A 25,234-nucleotide genomic window follows, 5' to 3' on the forward strand; every position below is an offset into this window, starting at 1 on the left:
GAATAAATGAATAAATAAGAGTCGAATAGGATGACTGGGATAGACAAAAATCAAAATAAATAAATAAATAATAATGGAATGGAATATGGAATTTAGGCTTGAAGCCAAGCACTGGAATCCAAAGGAACATTCGGCGTTGATAGGTAATAATAATAATAATAATAATAATAATAATAATAATAATAATAATAATAATAATAATAATAATAATAATAATCCATTTTCCTTTGTTTGTGAGCCACACATTGTCCTTATCCAATCTGAACAGTCCTCTGTTCAATGAATTTCTTAGTTTTATTCACTCTGGTTTCATTTAGAAAAAAAAGCACAAAGCAAGGGTTTAAACACCCTTTTCAAGAATAATCTCTTATTGAAATGGGTAATAAATTACAAAAATATAATATTCATAAATCAATCAATCAATCAATTAGTCAACCGGCCAATTATCAATATATCAAGCAAATCCAGCAAATGAATCCTCACAGAATCACAAGTGATGATAGCGAATCTTTCAAAAGATAAGATATTATGCTCATTACTGGAGAGTTGTATATACTAACACGTTCTATACGTTGCTACATGATGATGTATTAAGGCAGCCATATCCTCCTGAAATCATTTTACTGCCAAGACCTTCGAAGCTGCACCTCAATATGAAGCCTGCCGTTCGCAAAAACAGCTTAAAAAACCATTCTACATTATAATCATTACATTATAATCTACAAAGTAATCATTGTGCGAGCGTGTGCGTGTATATACGCATGTGGATGCTAGTTCGCCCTAACCCGTCAGTCTGTCGCGTAGACGCATTTCATCACCCGGTATTCATTTCCCTGGCCATGACTCTAATGCGTCTGGGAGCATTCAATTGCCAGCGCACGCCAGAGCGTGTCTCCATCTGCCGCGTCGTCTCATCCATAACGCCTCACGAATAAGGAGAGGAATAGACGAAAAGTTCAGGTTCCGCGGCTGCCATCAACCTACTAAAGAAGCAGTGGCCAGTGGGTGCTGGAAAAGTACTTCCGTCCACTTTTCCAAGGTCCATCTTGGGGCTAATGGAAAATCCTGTGTTACATAATCGAGTTGCGTCCGAAATTTGCGACTGCTGAATTTCAATACTTCTCGTGAGTGTATTTGTGAGCTGAAATCATTCCTCCACCCGCTTTTTTTTTTTTTTTTTTTTTTTTTTTTTTTTTTTTTGTAGGGAATGCTGGCAGCAATCAGCAGTAGTCTTTAGTATCATAATTAAAGTAGATGAGACCTATAGAACCCTTCGCAACCTTAGCGCCTTTTTTTTATATGGAATAAGGAAAAAGGATACTACAAACAAATCCGTGATGTTCCCATACAGAAGAATATCATGACATATTATTAATAGTGAAAAAAAATATTAACGATAATAAATGATAGCCTTTACTGATAATTCTATATCCCCTCTCCCCCATCCGAATTTTTCAATAACTCTCTTCGCCAACTATCGGAGACCAACCTCATTCTGTCACTGCTTCTCAGCTTAATCGCTGGTCGGGGTAGCTGCTTTTTTATTTTTTATTTATTTATTTATTTTATTTTTTTTTTATAGCCTTTCTAGGGCCTTTTAAGACTCACAGAATGCCTCATTTTGCAGTTTGTTTTTGGCAGATTTCTTACGCACGGACGGATGCCCTTCCCGACTCCATCCTTCCCTATCTGGGCTAGGAAAAGGCTGCTTCTCTCCTTCTTTTAAGGTAATAAACATCTAATTGGCGGGGAAGGCATCAACCGATTCTCCATCGTTTTCTTGCACTTTATTTCCGCATCCTTTCCTACTCTGCAGAGTTCAGCCTTGGCGCTCTCCGGGCAAGGTCACCGTCCATATCGCATCTTCTGCGAAATGGAGGGGGCGGAATCCCCCCCCCCCCAACCACACCACACGTTGCATAATGAGCAGCAAATCACGTCATAAAGAGCAGTAAATGACATCATGTCACGGAAGGGGGGCGTCCGTTCTTGCTCAGAGAATCTCTCTTCCGTTCACTTTCCGAGACGGTCATTTCCTCGTGTCACTGGAAAACAAAAACAAAAACGACCGCTCCTGAGGCTTGCAACATAACCCCCCCCCCCCCCCCCCCCCCCCCGGGGGGAGGGACTGGGACCCAAAAGACAAAAGCGCATGAGCGAGTCGTGACTGTTTCCAAAATCGTTTTTGAGTTCGACCGCTATGCAAATCACCGCGGGTGGTACTAATATGTCTTCATTAACCTACGAAAATTAGGCTGGATTTATAATATATAGGTTACTTGTCGCGATTCACTTGTCACCGAACATGAAATCTAGGAGGAAAAAAAAACGCCGAAAAGATGCCAGAACATAAATGTATTATTTGGAAACCTTCAAAACACAAACATACATACATACATACATACATACATACATACATACATACATACATACTACACACATCACACACACACAAACACACACACACACACACACACATATATATATATATATATATATAAATATATATATATATATATATATATATATAGTATATATATTTATATATATTATTATATATATATATATATATATATATATATTATCTATATATATATATATATATATATATTATTATATATATATATATATATATATAAAGTCACTACCGTGAGAAAATAATAATATAAAATAAAAAGTTTTTTAAAACACGCTCTCACTAAAATGCCCTAAAAAGTTGAAAATAAATTTTTTGAGACACACCAGGATTTTTCTGCAATTAATCATGTCTACAAAAATAAATAAAAGCGTGGGATCCAGACTGGAAGGAAATGCTATAAGAAATAAGAAAAATACATTTCTTTTCTTGTTGCATTTCCTAACATGTTTGGAGCCCAGGCTTTTATTTTTGTAGACAATAATAATTCCAAGAAAATGCCGGTGTCTCCAAAAATGTATTTTCTACTTTTAAATGCATTTTAATGAAAGGTTTTAAAAAAACTAGTTAATTTTCCTTTATTTTATACTTTTTGTTTAGACAAAATTTTTTTACCGATTTATGACTGTAATTAACAAAATTGATGGCCTGTCGAACCTAAAACTTTGAAGAATCCGTAGAGTTATTTAGAGTAAAAAAAAAAAAAAAAGCTGTGAAACATCCGAAGAGTTTCGTGCAAATCCTGAGATACTGGGGTGAGGTCACTGTAGGGTCACTAGAGGTCACAGCTGACATACTGATCATATAAGTATGTACTGTCACCGGGATTAAGTATATAGTATGCAAAATTGAACGTCCATCGGACGAAGGGAAGCGGTCGAAAATTGAGTTACAAGATTTGAGCTAGACAAACAAACATACACAAAAGCAAGCTAAATAAAAGCGTATAAAAAGACAGAACTGTTGTGAAGTGAAGTAAATGTTTTAGACAGCGAATTCCCCAATATTAACAAAAATAATGGGATACAAAGCTTCTTGAAGTAAACATTTTTGATGGCGAAACACTATATACTTGTATTCTATCTAGGGCATTACTAATAAACAGATGTTCTTGAGTTTACAAAAAAGAAGAAAAAGAAAGAAAAAATGGAAAGCGAGAGACGTACTGGAATCACAAAACACTTCCGATCTCTCTCTCTCTCTCTCTCTCTCTCTCTCTCTCTCTCTCTCTCTCTCTCTCTCTCTCTCTCGATTTAGCCAGAAATTCCTCAATTACTTTTTCCCCTTTCTTGCCTAAAGCTACAAATCCTCCCATTAACATCTTCCTTTTTTTACGCGTGCTGAACCCACCTTAATACACCAGTGGATTTTGCGGAAATGCTAAGCTTTTTATCACACGCACAGATGTAGTACTTACAAAGAATCTTAAGACAGAAGCTTCCCAACCTAATGGTTAGTGGTAATGCACGCTACCTACTCAGCATCTTGATAACAACACATAATCCGAACGACCTCAAATCACTCATACACGTCAATAACTGCATATGGCTATGCAATTCAAGCGAGAAGAAACATTACCATACGACACGATAATTTGTAACACATTAGATGTACGTTCACCATGCTCTAATCTTTTGTAACAATATAGAATTTAGAATTTGGCTCAAGGCCAAACGCTAAAACCTATGATGTCATTCAACGCTGGAACTTTAACCGAGAGCCGAAAGGTTTGAAAGGTGTAACAGGACGAAAACCTCAAAACATTGCGCTATGAAACAATTGTTAGGAGAGGGTGGAAAATACGATGGAAGAAAGAGATTATATGTAAGCATTAGCTTATGGGTAAAATATAGGATATAGGATTTTATCACAGTCCGCGGATTCCAATACGTTGAAATACCACCGAATCTCTTGAAGTACTATAGGTCCGGTTTAGCAACGTAAAACTTCGAAGTATAATCATTTCATAAGTAAGTGGTTTGTGTAATTCCTACTCTAGGTCCTTGATGGAAGAGATCTCAGTGAAAACAACAGAGCGTGAAATCCTCAAAGATTATCCTTGCAGGGATGGGTGCTCCCAGTTTTCTCGCCTCGTTCACAAGACGTAGGTCACCGGATATACCCGATGGGAGGTTCAGGCTGCATTACCCACGCTTTTCACTTCAGCGTCCATCTTAAGAACCAGATTGTCTACTTCATTTAAACTGGGATACTCAAATGATTTCTATTCACCACCAAATAAAATAATTTGGCTATTTCATAAAAATCCACTAGACCCATTTTGTTTTTATTTGTCCTAAAAGGTTAATCGATTGCCGCTAAAAAAAAATGGACAAGTTTATAATATCTCCTCTAGCACCGAGTTTTCATCAACAATTGGGTTTCATAATGGTTGCTTTTCATTCCAGTAACAAGGTAGCAAGCAGACTCTTACCTTGACTTACCCTCGCTGCTTTCACGTCCGAGAAATAATTTTTATCAACATTTGAACCGACCTCATCAAAGTTCAGCTTCCGGTACTTATCAAAATTCGTACAACTCCACTTTAGGGCTCTGGTGGCATTCGCAAGAGGTATGATTCTAATTCATAACAAAAACCTTCACGTTCCACAGCGGGCGCTCCTAGATTCAAACAGTTCAAGAGAACTTCTTGATCTCTGTATTTCTCAAAGAACAGTCCAACCAAATGCAATAATAATCCAAAACAAACTTTATGTATAATGCTATCTCATGTTCAAATAAAAAACTAACGAGCCACTCTCCATCGCACTAACTTATAAAGAGAATAATATTTATGTATATGGAGCATTTGAAATAGAACTTACCATGGCCCATGTGGTACATTCATTGTTTAAAGGCGCCTTGCAACTTTTAAATAAAAAGATTTATCACCCAAGTGATTTCAAAAATACTTCAGCCCTAGTGATTTCCAAAAGAGAACCTCAAGACCGATAATTATCAACAAAAATTATGTTCAAAAGTTTCCATAAACAAGAAAATATAAGTATACAAGTAGGTAGCGCCCCCCGCCCCCCTCACACACACACACACACATATACACACACACACACAACACACACATCTTTCAAGTTGTCATGAATAGAAACACTTCAAATTCTGACTGAATCCCTCCGGAAGCACAGGACCCGAACATTGATTTTCCTCATCCCTACTACAAATACGGCTTCATTGAGGAGGCTGTTCATGGTGTGTGCTTACATTTTTTACCTCTTAACAAGAGTCTCCTCCGAGCAGTTTATTCGCCAAACCGCCCACCCCCAAAAACCACTCTGAAAAATATCAGTGACTTTTTGAGATAGCTTGTGGGCAGACTTTCAAAGGACGTATAGTATTCGGTCAGGCAGGCAGACACGTATAGACTAACAATAACGATTGCTAGGACCTGTAACTACCAGGAATATTTTGTATACAGGAGTACACATACAAGGCAAGCACTAGGACCTATGAGGTCATAACAGGAGGAAAACCTCAAAGCAGTTGCACTGTGAAAAAATTCTTAGGAGAGGGTGGATAGCAAGATGGAACAAAGAGAATATGGATGGAGGTACAGTAAAAGGAAAGAAGGGGGTTGCAACCAGGGACGGAAGGAACGCTGCGATTACACATACAGTCATATAAGACGGTAATATAAGAGAGGATAGAGACGACTAGTTCAGGCCCAAGGCTGGGACCGAAGTATCGTCGTCATTCCGAATTCATGTGCTCAGAAAACATATGAACCATTGCCACTTATTGCATAAAGATAATACATACACAAGCACTCACATGGATCTACTCTGAGAGAGAGAGAGAGAGAGAGAGAGAGAGAGAGAGAGAGAGAGAGAGAGAGAGAGAGAGAGAGAAAGTCAAGCCGGATCACTAATTAAATCATTATATTACACTTATTCGAATCATTATTGTAGAAACAATAAATCCAACTATGCTATTCATTGGCTTATCTTCGTTGTTTGCAAAGTTATCCAAGTTTTTTCCTTTTTTTTTTTAAAGTTTTGAGTAATTTTTTTTATTGTGATGTTGATAATCTTCGTCTCATCGCTAATGTCATGAAAAGTTAGAATCACTGTAACAATCATTACGATAAATAACATTACTGTCAACTACTAAAGCCTTGAATAACACAATAAAAAAAAAATAAAGCTTCCTACGAACAAAGTATATTAAACGCCAAAGTCTATTTTAGACCTTAAATCAAGGCTTTTTTACCATCCATGGACTCCCGCAAGAACACAATTTTAATGGATGACCGATATCTCTAACCAACCGCTTAAAAATAAAATTATGACAGTGCTATGATCACGATGCCATAACAATTACTACACCAGTCACATCTAAAGCTATACGCAGTAAGATAGTACAATATATTCGAGATATGCGAATGAAGGTTTATTCCATATGGTGTACTATGTCGCCCACAAATCATTCTGAACTTAAAAGTTCCATTTAATATATGAATGTGAGTCTGATCCAATCTGAAGTCATATGTTGTTAGAGAGAGAGAGAGAGAGAGAGGAGAGAGAGAGAGAGATACGAAAAAATCATGGAAGTTACTCACTCACTCTCTCTCTCTCTCTCTCTCTCTCTCTCTCTCTCTCTCTCTCTAGCAAGCTATAAAATATGCAAGTGATGATAACCTCGGTTTCATCTTGATGCCAATCATACGTGAACTGGAAATATTTCCTTGGCGAGGTCGGCGAAGTCATCAAATTTATTGTCATCATGAAATTTACGGCTCAAGGCCCCATGCCGAGTGCAGTAGACAATGAAATTCTGTGCGGCAGTAGTGAACGGTAAATGATGTTTGGGCTGTCGAGTAACTCGGGGAAGATAACCCTATACACACTACTCTTAATGTACGAGGGATAAGACGAACTTTCACCTCACTTATATGGAGGTTATTCGACGACGACAACAACAACAAACAATAATAATAACCCTTTCCTTAAATTAACGAGCATACAATACATCAGGTCAAAGCTTTGAAGGAGATCACTAAAAATACTTAATAGGAAGTGAAATTAATAAAGATACTGCATTACATCGATGCAAGTATAGAGGGCTAAGTACATCCCTAGCATTGGCAAATGTAAATTTGGTTGTTGGCTCTAATTCATTTCTCTAAAATATATATATATATATATATATATATATATATATATATATATATATATATATATATATATATATTATATATATCGTTTGGATTTCTGACTATCATTTTCCTGTGGTATTCGCTTATTTATGAAGTCACGTGCATCTACAGTGATTTTTTAGCATGCATATATATATATATATATATATATATATATATATATATATATATATATATATATATATATATATACTACTACTACTACTAAAGTTGAAGGCTGTTGCTTGAAACCAGTAAGCAGCATCGGAGGGTGGAGAGATCAAATCCTTTAATCTAATTTATTTCCGCTGACGTTTTCAGGACCATGTGTCCCATTTTCGAAGCAAAAAATTAAAAGAACAACAGAATTAAAAATAGACTCAGATTAAAACATGATAAAAAGTTATTTCCTAACAAAATGTAAAGGGAGGCACAAGAGAAGGGAACAGTAATTACCAGAAGTGCTGAAGTCAAAAGCTGAGTGACTGTCAGGCTCCGTTTTGGTTCCGACGGAAACTCAAGAGAGCTACAGATTGGATTCCCATCGTGGAGTTAGCTATCGCACGGGTGTCAAACTATCAAACCCCGAATTTTCCTGTATTAGAGACCATGGGAAAAAATGCAAATACAATACTGTTGATTACAAGGATTTCAAAATAATAGGCAACGCTCCAAACGAACACCAATTGGCAATACTCGAAACTTTTTATTAAACAACTGGTTCCCAATTAAATAGTCAGTCCACGTCAACTCCTCTGTACCTCTCTTGAGTTTCCGTCGGAACCAAAACGGAGCCTGACAGTCACTCAGCTTTTGACTTCAGCACTTCTGGTAATTACTGTTCCCTTCTCTTGTGCCTCCCTTTACATTTTGTTAAGAAATAACTTTTTATAATGTTTTAATCTGAGTCTGTTTTAATTCTGTTGTTCTCTTAATTTTTAGCTTCGAAAATGGGACACATGGTCCTGAAACGTCAGCGAAATAAATTACATTAAAGGATTTTGGTATCTCTCCACCCTCCGATGATAATATATATATATATATATATATATATATATATATATATATATATATATATACTGAATATGTATATTGTAGTTTTCTGCAAATAGGTATGATACACACATGTGTATGTATGCATGTATACACGTGCGTGTGTGTGTGTGTGTGTGTGTGTGTGTGTGTGTGTGACGAAAAGATGGATAGAGAGCAAAAAACTGTTAAGTCGACTAGACAAACATCGTGGTAATGACCTTGAACAAAATAACTATGTTACTGGAGGTTCTATGATGTTTGCATGTTTTTATTATAATAAAAAATCTAAATTTTTTTCCCCTTGGAGCGTATTTTTATTGGTCCTGTTCCCAGAAGGGCCATCCATTGTCTTTATATTACCTCAAGCACTGGCTAAATACTAATATGCTAAATACTAATAAAAACCACAAGGAAAATCGTTGCCATTCAATTAACCGAAAGTTCAAAACATAAAGAAACCTTACCGAAAACTGAAATGGAGCATTGATAACGACTCTATTATCGAGGATGAATCTCGAAATGACACAACTAGGCAACCATGAACACATGGGATATTCAGTGAGAAAGATGCGAGTGCCTCAGCCAAAGGTGACAGGTGTGTCCCTGCGGAACACCACTCACACAGCACCAACTCCACCAAAGTACTGAGTCCAAATCAGCCTGGTGGCTGAGTGGTGCAGAGACCGAGCTAGGTTACCTCACCTCTCTCCACGGCCCTCGCCGCCGTCGCTCTGCTTCCTGAAGGACACCGGGCCTCGTACTGACGCGCCTCCGAAGGATACGCGGCTTTTAGACCTGAAACGACCGCACAAACTTTCCTAGAGCGAGGCTCCTCCGCTGATTGGACAATGGACAAAACGAATGAGGTTTTGGACAATGGACAAAAAGAATGAGGTTTTGAACCTGGCGAGCTGACCTGGGCAACGTGAGGCTTGATGCTGGTCACCTGAACCTGGTCAAGGGAATGGAAATTGAATAACAATTACCTCTCAGAATGAAGCGGATGGCTTGTACCACTTGGTATTTTGAAATGGGCAACAGGCCGCTTCTAGTTATATCTTATGAGCGGTATAAGAACTGTCTTAACAAGTAGAAAATAACTTGTATCTCTCTCTCTCTCTCTCTCTCTCTCTCTCTCTCTCTCTCTCTCTCTCTCATGGAAAATCCACCACGCCAACATCCTTGCCATGAAGGCAATAAATGAATACACAAATGAAATGGTCAAAACACGCCTCTTGCAAACATGTCCTGAATTATACTTAGGTTGTGATTGACTGGCATTATGCCAGTGTTTTGTCAATACTAACCACGCATAACACTGACTGTAGGAACGTTCAACCTCCAACATCACGTCTTATGTATAAATTAAGTTTACGTCTTCCGCCTTTCACCGTTCATTTTCCATACTGGGAGATCTGTGGCAACAGATGATACTTTCATTCTGCGTTGTTGTAATGATTTCAGATTTATTTAAAAGCAAAGCTTACAGACAAACTTAAATCATTACTCTCTTCTCTCTCTCTCTCTCTCTCTCTCTCTCTCTCTCTCTCTCTCTCCTCTCTCTCTCTCTCTCTCTCTTTACAAGAACTGGATAACAGCATTAATCTATCACTTTCGTTAACCCATTAAAAACGTCAGTTTATGAGTTCAGAAATTCAATCAATGGCAGGCAGGAAAGAAGTTATTACTTCATATTTTCATTACAAAATGTCAAATACTGACAAACAAAACTTTGAATCAAAATAATTTAAAAAATAAATGCAAATGAGTGCCTTGGTCTAGCGACAATGATACTCGCCTCACCAGCAAGAGGGCTCGGTTTCGATCCTTCATATCACAGCTGACCTAATTAGTATGCATAAATACATGGTAGTACTTACTTGGCGGTAGTGGGCCGTGCACTAAGAATGGAGCTGGGTATGGCACTATCAACCTCATAAAAAAAAAAAGGAAAAAAAAAAAAAAAAAAAAAAAAAAAACATGCTGATAGTCGTCACCTGGGCAAGAGATTTACCATATATATATTATATATATATATATATATATATATATAATATATATATTCATATATATATATATATATATTAATAAGAAATCACAAAAGTAAGCACGGGTGATTCTGTTTATTTGCTGAAGCCACTGGGAAAATTTAAAAAGAAAAGCAAAAGACAGTGCAAGTACCTTCGTGTATTTAACACTCTTCGGGGCACAAATACACGAAAGTACTTGGCACTCTGCTTATCTTTGTTTAAATTTTCCCAGTGGCTTCAGCTAATATATATATATATATATATCTATATATATATATATTATATATATATATATATAGATATATATATATATATATATATTATATATATATATAAATATATATGCAACTGCTTGTGAGCACATGTTGGTGATTGGACATCTTATGAAAATATATAACTGCACGTGCAACATGTACGAAATTATGCTCTGAGAAAGTGAATTAGGAAAAACCAACGCTAGGAAAAACATCTTTGGGCGCGGAACCCAAGAAATCCCCAGACGGGACCATAAAATTGTCGGTAGAGCCACAAAACCAGACATAATCATATAAAGATGGAGACCGGGGATGATGCGATGATCAAAATGGCATTGGAGTCGACGGGAGCAGAGCAGAGCAGAGCAGAGCCATCATCCCGTCATAGATAAACGCGGCGGTCACTTAAGAGCAGTCAAGGAAAGCGGAGTCTTTGCGGTATTCGCGCGCCCTCAGGTGCAACATTGCAAGTTGGGAAAGTGAGTTTCTTAAGTCTTATAGGAAAAACGAGTAAAAAAGGAAGAGGAATCGCGCGCTTTGTGAGCAGAGTCCAAATCTTCCGATCGAGCCATCTCTTTTGTAATGTCGTCCGGGTGATGTTACCCTTAAAAATCCGCAGTGACAGGACGGCCGGATTGTTACACTCAACAACGAGTTTACTTTAAATTCTCATTGGTTTGATTCGTTGTACTTAATACGTGTACAAGATCCTCGTTGGACGAGTGGTTTGTGTGCTCGCCTACCTATTCGGTAGTCCCGAGTTCGATTCCCCGCACTGCGTTAACGTGGAATCAGAGGAATTTGTTTCTGGTGATTATAAATTCATTTCTCGATATAATGGGGTTCGGATCCCACAATAAGCTGTAGGTCCCGTTGCTAGGTAACCAATTGGTTCCTGGCCACGTAAAAATATCTAATCCTTCGGGCCAGCCCTAGGAGAGCTGTTAATCAGCTCAAGTGGTCTGGTTAAATTAACATATACTTAACTTGATATGTGTACAAATGGCTGCATAGTACATAAACTGAAGGCAATGTGCTATCCAAAATGACATTATACAGACGACCGAAGATCTGAGATCTTTAGAATAGTGAACTACAGGGTGGTCCGAAAGTCTTGTTACCCCTACCAAAAAGTACCAACAATAGAGGTGCAAGTATTGTAATAATGCAAAATACATATCCTGGATTCAGTTTATTCTCGTTACCCCTAAATATCATTTTAATTTTCACGATTTTTTGACCTACTATTGTTTAATTTTTTTCGTTTCAGATGGCTGAAAGTAAATATACTGAATCCAGTACATCATCTTCTCTGTTACTATATTACTTGTTCTTCTGTTGTTGCAGTGTTCTTGTTTCGTTCTGTTGTTCTTACAGTGAATAAATTGAATCCAGGATATGTATTTTGCCTTATTACAATACTTGTACCTCTATTGTTTGTACTTTTTGGTAGGGGTAACAAGACTTTCGGACCACCCTGTACATAAGCAGAGAGAGAGAGAGAGAGAGAGAGAGAGAGAGAGAGAGAGAGAGAGAGAGAGAGAGGATTCTCTCCCTATTTGGAGACGGAGGGCGGAGCGTGGGGACGGTCATTTCTCAATTGGTGCGAAGAGAGGAATCGCTTCGCCCACAAGATTTACAGCAGATACAACGCGTCTGGAGCGAGCGTCAGTGGGACAGAATATTATATAATAATGCTTAGGCAAAAAAAGGTTACAGAGGTGGAACAGGAGGGCAACCTCAAAGCAGTTGCACTATGAAACAACTGTTAGAAGAGGGTGGAAAGTAAGATGGAAGAAAGAATATGAACAGAGGGAATGAAAGGGGTCGCATCTAGGGGCCGAAGGGACGCTGCAAAGAGCCTTTGTTAATGCCTACAGTGCACCTCGTGGTTGGTGCAGTGACGGCACTAACCCGGAGCGTCAATGGGTCGCAGTAAGATTCAAAGTGTCTTTAAAAAATGCTGATGCACTTGAACTTTTACGTACAGTGTCAACTGGTCTGCATGGGGTCTTGAAACGTACAAATTCGAGTTCATCTATTTAAACTGAAGATGATAATGATACCTTTCAACTTAGATCACAGGCATATTATTCAACTCTGTGAATGTGGCTTCAAAATGGAAGGTATAACCATTTGTTTTTTGAGCCAACAGACTGCATCGTTTTTTCACGTCTAACCTAAGTACGGTACTCCGACCTACATCAGCAGAAATTACAGATTGTTCTATTGAATATAAAATAGACAAATCGTAGTCATCTGTGCAAGTAACATATAGTGTATATATATATATATATATATATATATATATATAATAGATAAAAATATATATATATATATATATATATATATATAGATAAAATATATATATATATATATATATAATATATATATATATATATATATATATTTTATCTATATATAATCTATAGATATATATAGATTATATATATATATATATATATATATAATATATATATATCTATATATATTTATCTATAATCTATAATATATATATATATATACTATATATATATATATATATATATATATATATATATATATCTATCTATATATATATATATATATATATCTATATATCTATATCTATATATTTATCTATATATATATCTATATACATCTATATCTATCTATTATCTATATATCTATATCTCTATATATATATATATATATATATATATATATATATATATATATATATATCATATATACAAACACACTGGTACTATTTTGTACTTTCCATGAATGGTAATATTATTCAACAGGAATAATAACTTAACCGAAATACTACAAATCTGCATTTCTGTAGTATGTAATAGTGGTCGACTTAGTAAGATAAAACCACGCAACTAAACACGGGTTCGCCATTAAAAGAAGTGGGGAAGGTTGCTCAGGAAGACAAGAACAGCAACTTTCGCCGTCGCTTAACCGCAAAGAACATCGTTTCTCGAATTATGAAAAACCTCGCACAAACATCCCTCGAGTCCGTAATTGCGACCGCGGTAGCCTCATCTTACTATAATGGGCGTAATGTCTGTCCGTCCGTCTGTCATTCAATCACGGCCACACGGCTGGTCCGATGGGCATGAAACTTGGAAAGGTTATAGTGGAGACCCCTGAGATGGTTTATTATGGGGTTTCATCCTGCCCCCACCCCCTACGAAGGAGGTGGGGGTGAGAAGAAACGGAGCTGGTTATGCCCGTAGAATTAGTTAATTTACGAATTTTCATACATAACTTCTGTATACATATGCTTGCTAGTATGTTAATTGCTGGAATTGCTCCCAAGTGTCTACATTACTTCTCCTGAACCGAACTCAAAGGACTGAACACAACTTAATGTTGATTCGATTGAGATTCCATAGAAGATTGAAGAGATTTGGCTATTCACATTCAGGAAAATAAAATTTTTTCATGACTAAACACAACTTTATCATTTTTCCAAGATACATCATACAAAAACCAGTATGGTCATACATAAGAACTCAAATGCTTGCCTTTCTTCACGGTAGACGCTACATATTTAAAGTCAGAGACATTTTTAGTCTATAATACGAAATTTAAAAAAAAATGGGAGAAGCGGGTAGGGGGTTTTAACCCCCGGAGGAAGCAAGAGACGGCCTCTTAGGGAGTGACAGGTCTGGGAACACACAAGAGGGAAACGTTCCAAAGCTACAAGCAGAGAGAAAGTACGTAACCTAACAATGCGATCCGATTACTTCTATTTCCCCAGAGTAACTGTGAGAAGATATGGCTAGACGGGTGTTGATATAGGCTACTTGTGAGAGGTAAGAGGGTGGGACCTCTCCTCGAACTTACGAGAACAGTGGCCAAAATATTATATATAAAAAAGGAACCGAAACCAAATATCAGTTAAGACAGAGAGGATCGAACGAGAGTCAAGGGCAAAGAGGCCATTGATGGGAGGGACGTCCTGCCTCTGAAGCAAATCATTTCGAAGAGGATGATCACATTAGACAAACGCCCCCCCCCCCCCCCCCCCCCCATGCACACCCCCCCCCCCCCCGCCCCCCCCCCCCCCCCCCCCCCCCCCCCCCCCCCCGCAAAAATAATGAGAGCAATACAGTAAATAGGGAGGAATACGGCCAAGGTAAATGCTAGAACAATGCAGTAATTTTTAGTGCTTTGATCTCTCCAAGTCTTAAACGAGTAATTTGCCCACCTCAAAGGTTCCTCCTGGAAAAATGGCGTTTCTAAAGTTAAATCTATTCCAGAAGTATATCAGAGTAATTTGCTCACATTGTTAAAAGACAGCTACAAGATCTTTCCTGTACAAAAATATATCAGTACACTGTTAAAACCTCTCGAATGTAGCAAGTCCCAGACAGTATTTAATACTTAAAGCGTTGCTGTGATAAAATACCAACAAGTAGTGAACTCATTCCCATATGTTAACATATGGCAATAACAAAGCAAGCTTTAGGTCGATTCAATCATCTAAGCAGGCTCACATTTCACTGAGTGAAGGTGATTGAGGCTAATTATATACCTATATATCACCAATTTGCTCAAGTACTAAAGGCGTACCTGAAGTAATCCGTACTTGAAACTGTCCGGCTGAACGCCTTGTCTTAGATTAAACGTACAATCATTTCCAGCAAGATCTAGGTCTAGTCAATGTCATTTCCAGCAAGATCTAGGTCTAGTCAATGTCAATGGTTGGTTTTTCAGAGTCTCTGACCACAAACCTAGACCCTGAGAGCTCCTCCTCCTCCTCCTCCTCCTCTTCACCTTTTTTGTTTGAAGAAGAAGATACAGAGGAACCCAGGGACACGAAGCAGGTTGTGGAAAAAGTCTGCGGGGGTCGTGGGCAAAAGCTTAAGACCCGTAATAATAAGAAAGGGATCTTCGTGAAACACGAAGAATGAGCGGTCATTTCATAAACCACAGGTGAAGAACAGTGTTGTGCGCTGAACAGGAAAAACTTCAATATTTCTTGTGTTTCTGATAATTTTAGGGACCACTGGTTTTAAATCATTAATCGCTACCCCAAAATTACATAATAATAATAATACCCGGATGACATAAACTATAACATGCAGATTTTTCTAGGAGCACATGTTGAACATCAGCTGATAAATTCTCAAGATAATTCTAAGAGTCAAACTTGATGATTTGCATTCAGCTGACAAAAGCCCAATGTCCAAGACGAACATCACACGCAAATTTCCTATCCAAATTGCGTAAAAAAAAAAATATTAAAAAACCATTTGTGGTCGGACGCTCTTTCGTTTCCTTAAGTACGCAGCTCCAAGGAGATGGAATCCACATGCTGTACAAGTGACCTTCCCACAACAGCCAAATTACCTCATTAACAACAAGGCTAAATAATCAGTAATGGAGGGTCTCTTCGATTGCATTTAAGTCGGCCTCTTGAAGTGTTCCCTATCAGCCATGAACGAGGACTTCCGAGAAGAGGGGCACTAGCGCATTCTTAGGAAAAATGAAGGCGCCCCCCCCCCCCCCCCCCCCGCTGTTCAGGAAATTGTACCACGTCTTGCAACCTGTATGACTTGACAATTGCGTCATCATAATAGGGCATAATTGATAGAACTTACTGGAATTGTAACTAATGATTAAAAAAAAAAAACTTTTGTAATGAGAAAGGTTTCGTTAGAATTACTAACTACGAACATATCCTTTCTGACAAAGAAACAAAAAGTCAATGAACTTTGTAGGTCGCCTCCAAATAATAGGATGTCCTTTTTAGAATAAAAGGAAAACACACACACACACACACACACACACTCACACACACACACACACACACACACACACACACACATATATATATATATACATATATATATATATATATATATATAAATATATATATATATATATGATGAACCCAAGATGGTAACATGGCGCAACTAGGGCCACAAAAGAGGAGTCAAGGGCGGTAACATGACGCAACGAGGCCCACAAAGACAGACAGAGAGAGAGAGAGAGAGAGAGAGAGAGAGAGAGAGAGAGAGAGAGTTATCTTTCAAACACCTTTCTTTGATTCCCAGTGTTACTTCAACTGAGTATAAAATTGTAAAGTTATGCAAAAGCCATCAAACAAACTTCTACTCGTTACGCTCCCAGCATTAAAAATGAGGAAACAAAAATGCAGTTCCTTTGTACTGTTCGCTGTATGTCCGTCATTATTATTATTATCATCATTATTACTATTGTTATCATCATCATCCTTTGAAGTATTACTTTGAAGATTGAAACGAAATGCTGAATACAAAACAGGCTTGAAAGCCGAATATAAACTACAGCAAGAAATTTGTACGGCGAAAACAACCTCCGAGACATGTAATACACACACACACACACACACACACACACACACACACACACACATATATATATATATATATATAGATATATATATATATATATATATATATATATATATATATATATATATCTAATAAAAGGAGCCCATAAAAACACCAAAATGTAGAGAGAAAAGTACTATATTTCAGAGACTGCTGTCTCTCTCTTCAGGTATATGAATGAGAAAAGTTTACAGAAAAAGGTGGTATTTATACCAAGAGATTCGTCCACAAGTAAGCAATTTAGGTCACCCCCGCTGATAATCTTCCTTTAATCTTCTTAAGCGTTGGTTGAATGAACACTGCGTCGACGATGTCTGATGTCCAATTCCCTTTTGAGATGTTCATTACCTGCTTCTCTTTTATTAAGGCCGATTCCATCATTTGACTCTTGTACCGGCAGTTGCTGCTATAAATTACACGTGACATATTCCAGTTTATTCTATGGTTATGTTCATTTATATGATTGATATAGCCGAGTTCTGTTGTCCCATACCTAACTGACCGTTTGTGTTGTATTAATCTCTGGGGGAAGTGATTTACCTGTAAATCCGATGTAAGATTGGTCACAGTCCTGGCATGGGATCTCATATACCCCCGAGTCTTTGGGCGATGTCTTTTTGTGGACGTTAATCAGGGATTTGGCTAAGGTATTTGGGTAGGTAAATGCAAAAGGGTTGATTTCCCAAGGGTGTGAGTAAACTCTCTTAATCGTCTCCAGGTGGGGAATTTTTATTTTATTGTTGGGTGTGTCTCGGTCTTGTCTTTAGGGGGTCGGTAGAAAATTACGTTTGATTTTTGAATTGCTTTCTCAAATATATGGTCAGGATACTTTAAAGATGAGAGTTGCTTGCGAATTAGTTCAAATTCTTTTTCCAGGAAATCTGGGGAACAAATTCGTAAGGCTCTTAAGAATAGGTTGCTAGCTAGACTTATCTTGATAGTATTGTCATGATAGCTAAAGTAGTAATATATGAAAGTGAGAAACGTTGGTTTTCTGTATATGGTAAATGTATTCTGTCGTGTCTCTGATTATTAAAACATCAAGAAAAGGAATTTTGTTGTCTGTTTCCCATTCAACTTTAAATTTGATCTGGGCACTAATGCGTTTAATTTTGAGAGGAATTCATTAAAATTACCCCACTTATTATCCCAAAATGTTAGTATGTCATCCACGTATTCATCCACAGCATGTTTTTGGGTTTTGGTTTTATTGCATTTATTACTGTAGTTTCAAGTATTCCATGTACAGATTGGCTAAAAGAGAAGCAGGTAATGAACATCTCAAAAGGGAATTGGACATCAGACATCGTCGACGCAGTGTTCATTCAACCAACGCTTAAGAAGATAAAGGAAGATTATCAGCGGGGGTGGACCTAAATTGGCTTACTTGTGGACGAATCTCTTGGTATAAATACCACCTTTTCTGTAAACTTTTCTCATTCATATACCTGAAGAGAGAGACAGCAGTCTCTGAAATTAGTACTTTTCTCTCTACATTTGGTGTTTTTATGGGCTCCTTTTATTAGATGGAATTCTGTTGTTACAGAACACCTTTACCAGTCATATATATATATATATATGTGTGTGTGTGTGTGTGTGTGTGTGTGTGTGTGTGTGTGTGTGTGTATGTATATATATAGTATGTGTGTAATCAAAACGCATTTATAAAATCTTAATGAAAAGACATATTTGCTCAAGCTCAAGCAACGCTCCACGCATTCCCATTCATGCACTCTGAGAAATCACAATCAATTCAAGGAAGCAATTATACAAAGTTTCATTCATCCTCATTCATGCATTCCTCGTGCAAAGAGACGGACATGCTTTGCGCTGCGCATAAACATTTACAAATTCTTAATGCACGCACAATATGCAAAGCATTCATATTCATGGATGTTCAACTGAAGAGGTTGATACGCCAAATCACTCCTACACATTTACAAATTCTTAAAGTAGATACATAAATGGGCTAAGCATACACATTGGGGAGAAATGTTGCCACAGTGAACCACGCATGTACATGAAGAAAATTTAAATACCCGGTACCAACTGATTCACAATATTTATTATCAACTGGGTCTGCATTACGCTGTCATTTCAACCTGAATGGGATGATACACGAACTGTGAGCTATGGCTGTTAAAATGACTATATTACCTTCAAGCACTGAAAAGTATTTGGTTACAGTAGTAGGTTCGGTTCTCAATGAACAGGGTGTCCATAAAGTCCCAGTACCATTAAAAGTATTTATTGCCCACAATGGTACTGGGACTTTATGGACATCCTGTACTTTAATAAATTTTTGTCTCAACTTTTACAAAGCGACCAACCAATGAGATACCGAAAAATTCTCTATTTGAATGTGCCCTACTCCTAGGAAGTTGATGACCCTCTATTTCACTTCTTGTATACAACTATATTTCTCCCCGAATTTTTCGAAAATGGATGACTTTCTCGATCAGTCACAAAATATCACTCAAACGAGTTTCCTGCGAATCTAAAAATAAGTTCATGCGAATTCGATTAAATGATGCAATCAAGCTGACGTCAGAGCTAGGTCACTGCTATCATCCCTTACGCAAGAGAACCACAATTTCTTCTAAAGGTCACGGCGAAGGTATATCCGGCGCTCCCACTAAGGACAGGAGGTCCAGTAATGCAACTCTTGTACGGACATAGTCTTGGATTATCTCCATTCAATTTTGTAGTCTATAACATCAAGATGCACACACCCATACTAGCACATTCTCCAAGCAAATAATCCAATCAATTCATCAAAAACGTAAAAGAACAATACGGCCATCTCATGCAACACTTATTTAATGCTATGCAATATAGCATCGCATCTTTTACTATGTGAGCCCACTTGCTCGGAGACCCAAGAAACCGGTTTTGCCACAATAGCGACTGGCAGCATTGCTAGTCTTCGAGGTCACGACCATCCTACCTGGCCCCCAACATTCAGGTGTTCAGCTGTCATCTCAAAAACGATGTACCGACATAGTTCTGTGTTTAGTTTTCGTGTAACTAGGTACAGAAAACACTGAGCGGATCAAATTTTTTGAAATGAAAATCACCGTTGAATATTACAATCAACTATGGAAGAAACGCATTACAGAGTTGGTACATGAGAAAGTTTACACGTGTGTGTGTGTGTGTGTGTGTGTGTGTGTGCGTGCGTGCGCGCGCACACAAGCTTTCCTCTACAAATGTGTTATGTGTTTATTTTGTGATTTAACGCATACTTCTGACTTATTTCGTCAATGAACTGCCGATAAGATTGAAGTAGTTCCTCTAACTTTGCTCCTACTTGATTTCTATTGACAGCTCACGTCCTTAGCCTTAAGTAGCCAAAGGACTCGGCAAAACAAAAGCATTTATAAGAATACATGTGATACAGTCTTAACATACAAATGCCACTCATAAAAAGTAGAACTGTTCTAGGGATGATTAACTAATCATGATTATTGACGCCTTTCACGTCATGATTCCACAAAAGGAGATTAGAATTCATTCTGGGTTAACTGAACCTGTAGAGCAGGGGTTTTCAACCTGGGGTACGCGTACCCTAGGGGGTACGCCAAGGGTCTGTTAGGGGGTGCGCGCTCCCCATGGCACTCGGATGAATGTTAGACGCCGACCTTCAATGTGCTTTAGCAAAAACTGCTCATCGGTCAACTAGGATAGTTAATGAAAACAGTTTCAGCCATTTCATTCGCTACCTTTGGAGCTAATGTTATAATAATGTATTTTGATTTTGGAGCTCAGTACCATAACCTTGAAAATTTACTGCAGAGCCAGAGGTGAATAATTTTTTTAAAATTGTCCTTGTTTTTTTATGGAATTCTTTATGTTTACAATATTATTGGTTATGTCAGGAGAGCTATGTACTTACTTCCGTTCTGTACAGTTTTTCTAAGTTGGTTTTGTTTTCCACATTATACATAGTGAAGGGGTACAATACTGACATTACAAATACCCGAAAGGTACGTGGTGGAGGAAAGGTTGAAAACCCCTACTGTAGAGGCTTCCTTTCAATTCCACGGTAGAAGTCGATGGGGTAGGCTGATAATGCCTTTATCTAATTGTGGGTCCACACAGCAGTGGACACTTAAAAGCAGGGATAAAAGTGACAGAAATGAATACCTGTCCAGCTGTCCAGTAACCTCGCTACCCAAACTTTTTTTTTTTCACATGCCCAGAATTGAAGGGTGCCCAGATAATTAGTAGGCTGGCCTCGATAAATGATACCACTAGCATCAAAATAAAGGTATAAGCAATATATACCATTTTAAATGGTTGAACCCCAAAAGGTTTGAAATCTTGGACATTGTAAAGAAGAATTATTCCTACCTAACACTTCCCCTCAAGGTAAATCACACTTTGAATGAGGCCACGTCCACAAATTGAGATTTTGTTTATGGCCAAGAGACCCAGATGGGCAAGAGAGCCCAAGCCAAAAGTGGTCACTGAAAGAAAAGTTTGGTGGAGGAACAAACTTCAATGATGATGAATCCCACATCTGAAGGGGGATATGACTCCGTGAATATAGAGAGGAAGACGTAAAATTCAGAAGTGGAACTTTATGCCAGCTTCGTCTTGGATATGACTGCGCAGTCACTACCCCTTCCTTGAGGCCTTATTCGGCAAGCAATCTGGCCGGAGACCAATCAGCGAGAAGGAAAACGTCGGTCTAATCCCTACAGAAAAAAAAAGACAACTACCCGAACGAGGACATCACAAGTAACAGCCAACCCCTGCTTCCTGGTTGGCTATAGGATTTATCAATAGCCAAAGTATGCTATGTAAACAAAACTTTGATGACCAGTCAGTCTATGATCACAAGCATTAATATATATAATAAAAATAAAATTACAAACTAACTGCTTACAAATTCTTTATATCATGAACGCACACACACACACATATATATATATATACATACATACATATATCTATATATATATATATATATATATATATATATATATATATATATATACTATATATATATATATATATATATATATATATATATATATATATATATATATATATATATATATATATATATATATATATATACACAAAAACACGCATGCATACGTATATAATGTGCATGTGTCTAAAGTACATCTATTTCCATTATTCCCTCTCAGCGCCTAGGAATCTGTACGGGAAATCCTCTGCTCTCTTAAGTTACACCAGATCATGCTCCTCTTATACTTCTGGCCAGTGACCGAGTGACGATGACCTTCGGGGAACCGCCTCGAGACTCTTCGTTGCTTGAGACTGTTCCAGAAGGTGCTATCCACAAAGTGGCTATCCTTCGTTGCTTTGGTAGGCGCTGGGAGCGGGATTCCTCTATCCGTTTTTTAACGCGTTTCTTAAATGTTTTCGTCGTTTCGAAATGAAACAAATATCGACGTACATTAGCAATATCATAATGCAGACTGGAAGAAGTCTAGGAGTACAAAATGCCAGGACAATATGTCTGATATTCAAGCATTCTTAGTTAAGATTCTCTGAAAGTTAGATCGATTGCTCCCTTGAGGCTGGCTACCCCTTACATGGAGATTAATACCACGTAGTATGTCTTGCACCATGCAAAGATATATAAAAACCACGGACTTAGGTGCGACACATCAATACACTCTAAACCGTAGAGGTTTAAATATTTATTAATATGTAAGCAATAACCTTTATATATATATATATATATATATATATATATATATATATATATATCTATATATATGTGTGTGTGTGTGTGTGTGTGTGTGTGTGTGTGTGTGTGTGAGAGAGAGAGAGAGAGTAGAGAGAGAGAGAGAGAGAGAGAGAGAGAGAGAGAGATTAAAAATCAAGTGGACATACTATCTTTATTTACATACTCCATGTTTTATCTATATATATATATATATATATATATATATATATATATATATATATATATATATATATATATATATATATTATAATATATGTAATATATATGTAATATAATATAATATATATATATATATATATATATATATATATATATATATATATATATATAATATATATATATATATATTATATATATATATATATATATATATATATATATATATATTATATATATATATATATATATATATATATATAATATATATATATATATATATATATATATAATATATATATATATATATATATATATATATATTATATATATATATATATATATATATATATATCAACACTATCCCAAATCATACAAATCTTGAGTCAAAATAAAAACCTTTCTGAAGCGTCGCGTCCTTGACCACAAAACCGAAGCAAAAATTCACAGCTGCCTAGATTCCTGCCATTAAGCTGAGTCAAAGTCGAGTATATACTACTGCTAACAATATGCGTATATACATTCGCTTACAACACCAGAACACGCGAGCGGGGGCATCCCCGTTCCCAGAGAAAGATGAGGTACTCGGGAAAGTTCCCCGCGTAGCCTAAGATATGTTAAGAAGCCCATAGTGCGTGAATGAAAAGAGGCTCTTCCGGGTATTTCCCCGCAATAAGAGATGGAAATTCCATCCAAAGCCATAACTATAAAAGGAACGTAAGGTAAATCAATTTGAATCACCGTATCTAAAAGACAGCCAAGTCTTATGCCTTTTATTCTTCCTAAAACGTGCAGCAATTTGAAAACGCTATTTTACTGAAGACTAGTTGGTGGGGCCCTGGTACCCGGGCGGTGAGGTCGGGTGCCACGACCCCAGACGATGTGATTATACTTCTAAAAGTAACAGCTTTTTTTTTTTTTTTTTTTTTTTTGAAAGAGCTAACGCTCGAACTTATTTCCTTTTTCTTGTGATTTCCTATGTTGTTGTAGCTGCCCTACTTGTCAGAACGTAAGAATTCCCTTTACCGTAAACTACCAGCCGAGCGGTAGTTTTGCCGGACGTAATTTTCACCCGTATCTCACCATATTCAGCAACGATTTGAAAATGGCTTCTTGGACTTGTTAGTTAAGTAGTCACTGAGTAGGGAAAGACATTCTCTCCTTCATCCCTCTTTAACCCCTAATGCTAATAAATTGATTCGTCAGCTGTTAAGCACTTACGGGGGATTCTGCACCGGTAAAAGTGCTTACAGGCAACAGACAGACAGACCAATCTACTGGTTTTTGTAGTGATAATCCCGGCGCTCTTGTTAAAACGGCAGTGTCAAGTCCCATGGACCTCTGTGTACCCAGTCAGAGTAGTTGAAACTGCCAGTCATTTTTGTAAGCAAGGTTTATGAGACCAGGTTCTGTACATTTACCTACTCATGGCGAATATCCTTCGTCACAGACGCGACCTGGGTCTGAATGGAAAGGGCACAGGTAAATGGTCCCTTTGTATTCGTGCGTCCCAAATTGGAGGGTGGCTTAGCGTGTGCTGCTTCTATCCGCGCTTGATCGCCCTCGTGTCGACAAGCTTCACGCAAAATTTATTCTACATGCCATGGCCCACCTCACCAAACTATTTCAAATATTCTCCCTGTATAGGAGGTCCTAAAACCGAAGGTTTTCAGTTTGGGGACTTCATTTAACCTTACTGACAGTTCAGTGATCCGTAGTCGTCGCTGTTCGAACACCTAAAAAAAAATTATGAAGGTAAACAAGGTTGCTGACGTAGCCTTTTAAATGTTTTACACTTTTCAATGAACTATAGGAGTTATTTTCGTGTAAAAGGCAGAAAGTCATTTACGGACTCATGTATACACAATCGATGTTACTGACTCCAAGAAAACATTTGCTTTGTGACAGCTTAAATCAAGAATAAACCCGGGTTCAAAACCTCCCCCTATGTTTTGAAGTTAAAGTTAAGTATATCTTAGTTTAACCAGACCACTGAGCTGATTAATAGCTCTCTTAGGGCTGGCCCATAGGATTAGATTTTTTACGTGGCCAGGACCAATTGGTCTCTAGCAACGGGACCTACAGCTTATTG

General features: G+C 37.5%; 1 protein-coding gene across 1 annotated transcript in view; it reads right to left on the minus strand.

Annotated features, from left to right (window-relative positions):
- Window positions 1-25,234, minus strand: part of LOC135195782 (uncharacterized) — a 49,863-nt gene that overhangs the window by 12,149 nt on the left and 12,480 nt on the right. The window lies entirely within an intron of this gene.

The sequence above is a fragment of the Macrobrachium nipponense genome, chromosome 16, assembly GCF_015104395.2.
Source record: "Macrobrachium nipponense isolate FS-2020 chromosome 16, ASM1510439v2, whole genome shotgun sequence".
Classification (NCBI taxonomy): Eukaryota; Metazoa; Arthropoda; class Malacostraca; order Decapoda; family Palaemonidae; genus Macrobrachium; species Macrobrachium nipponense.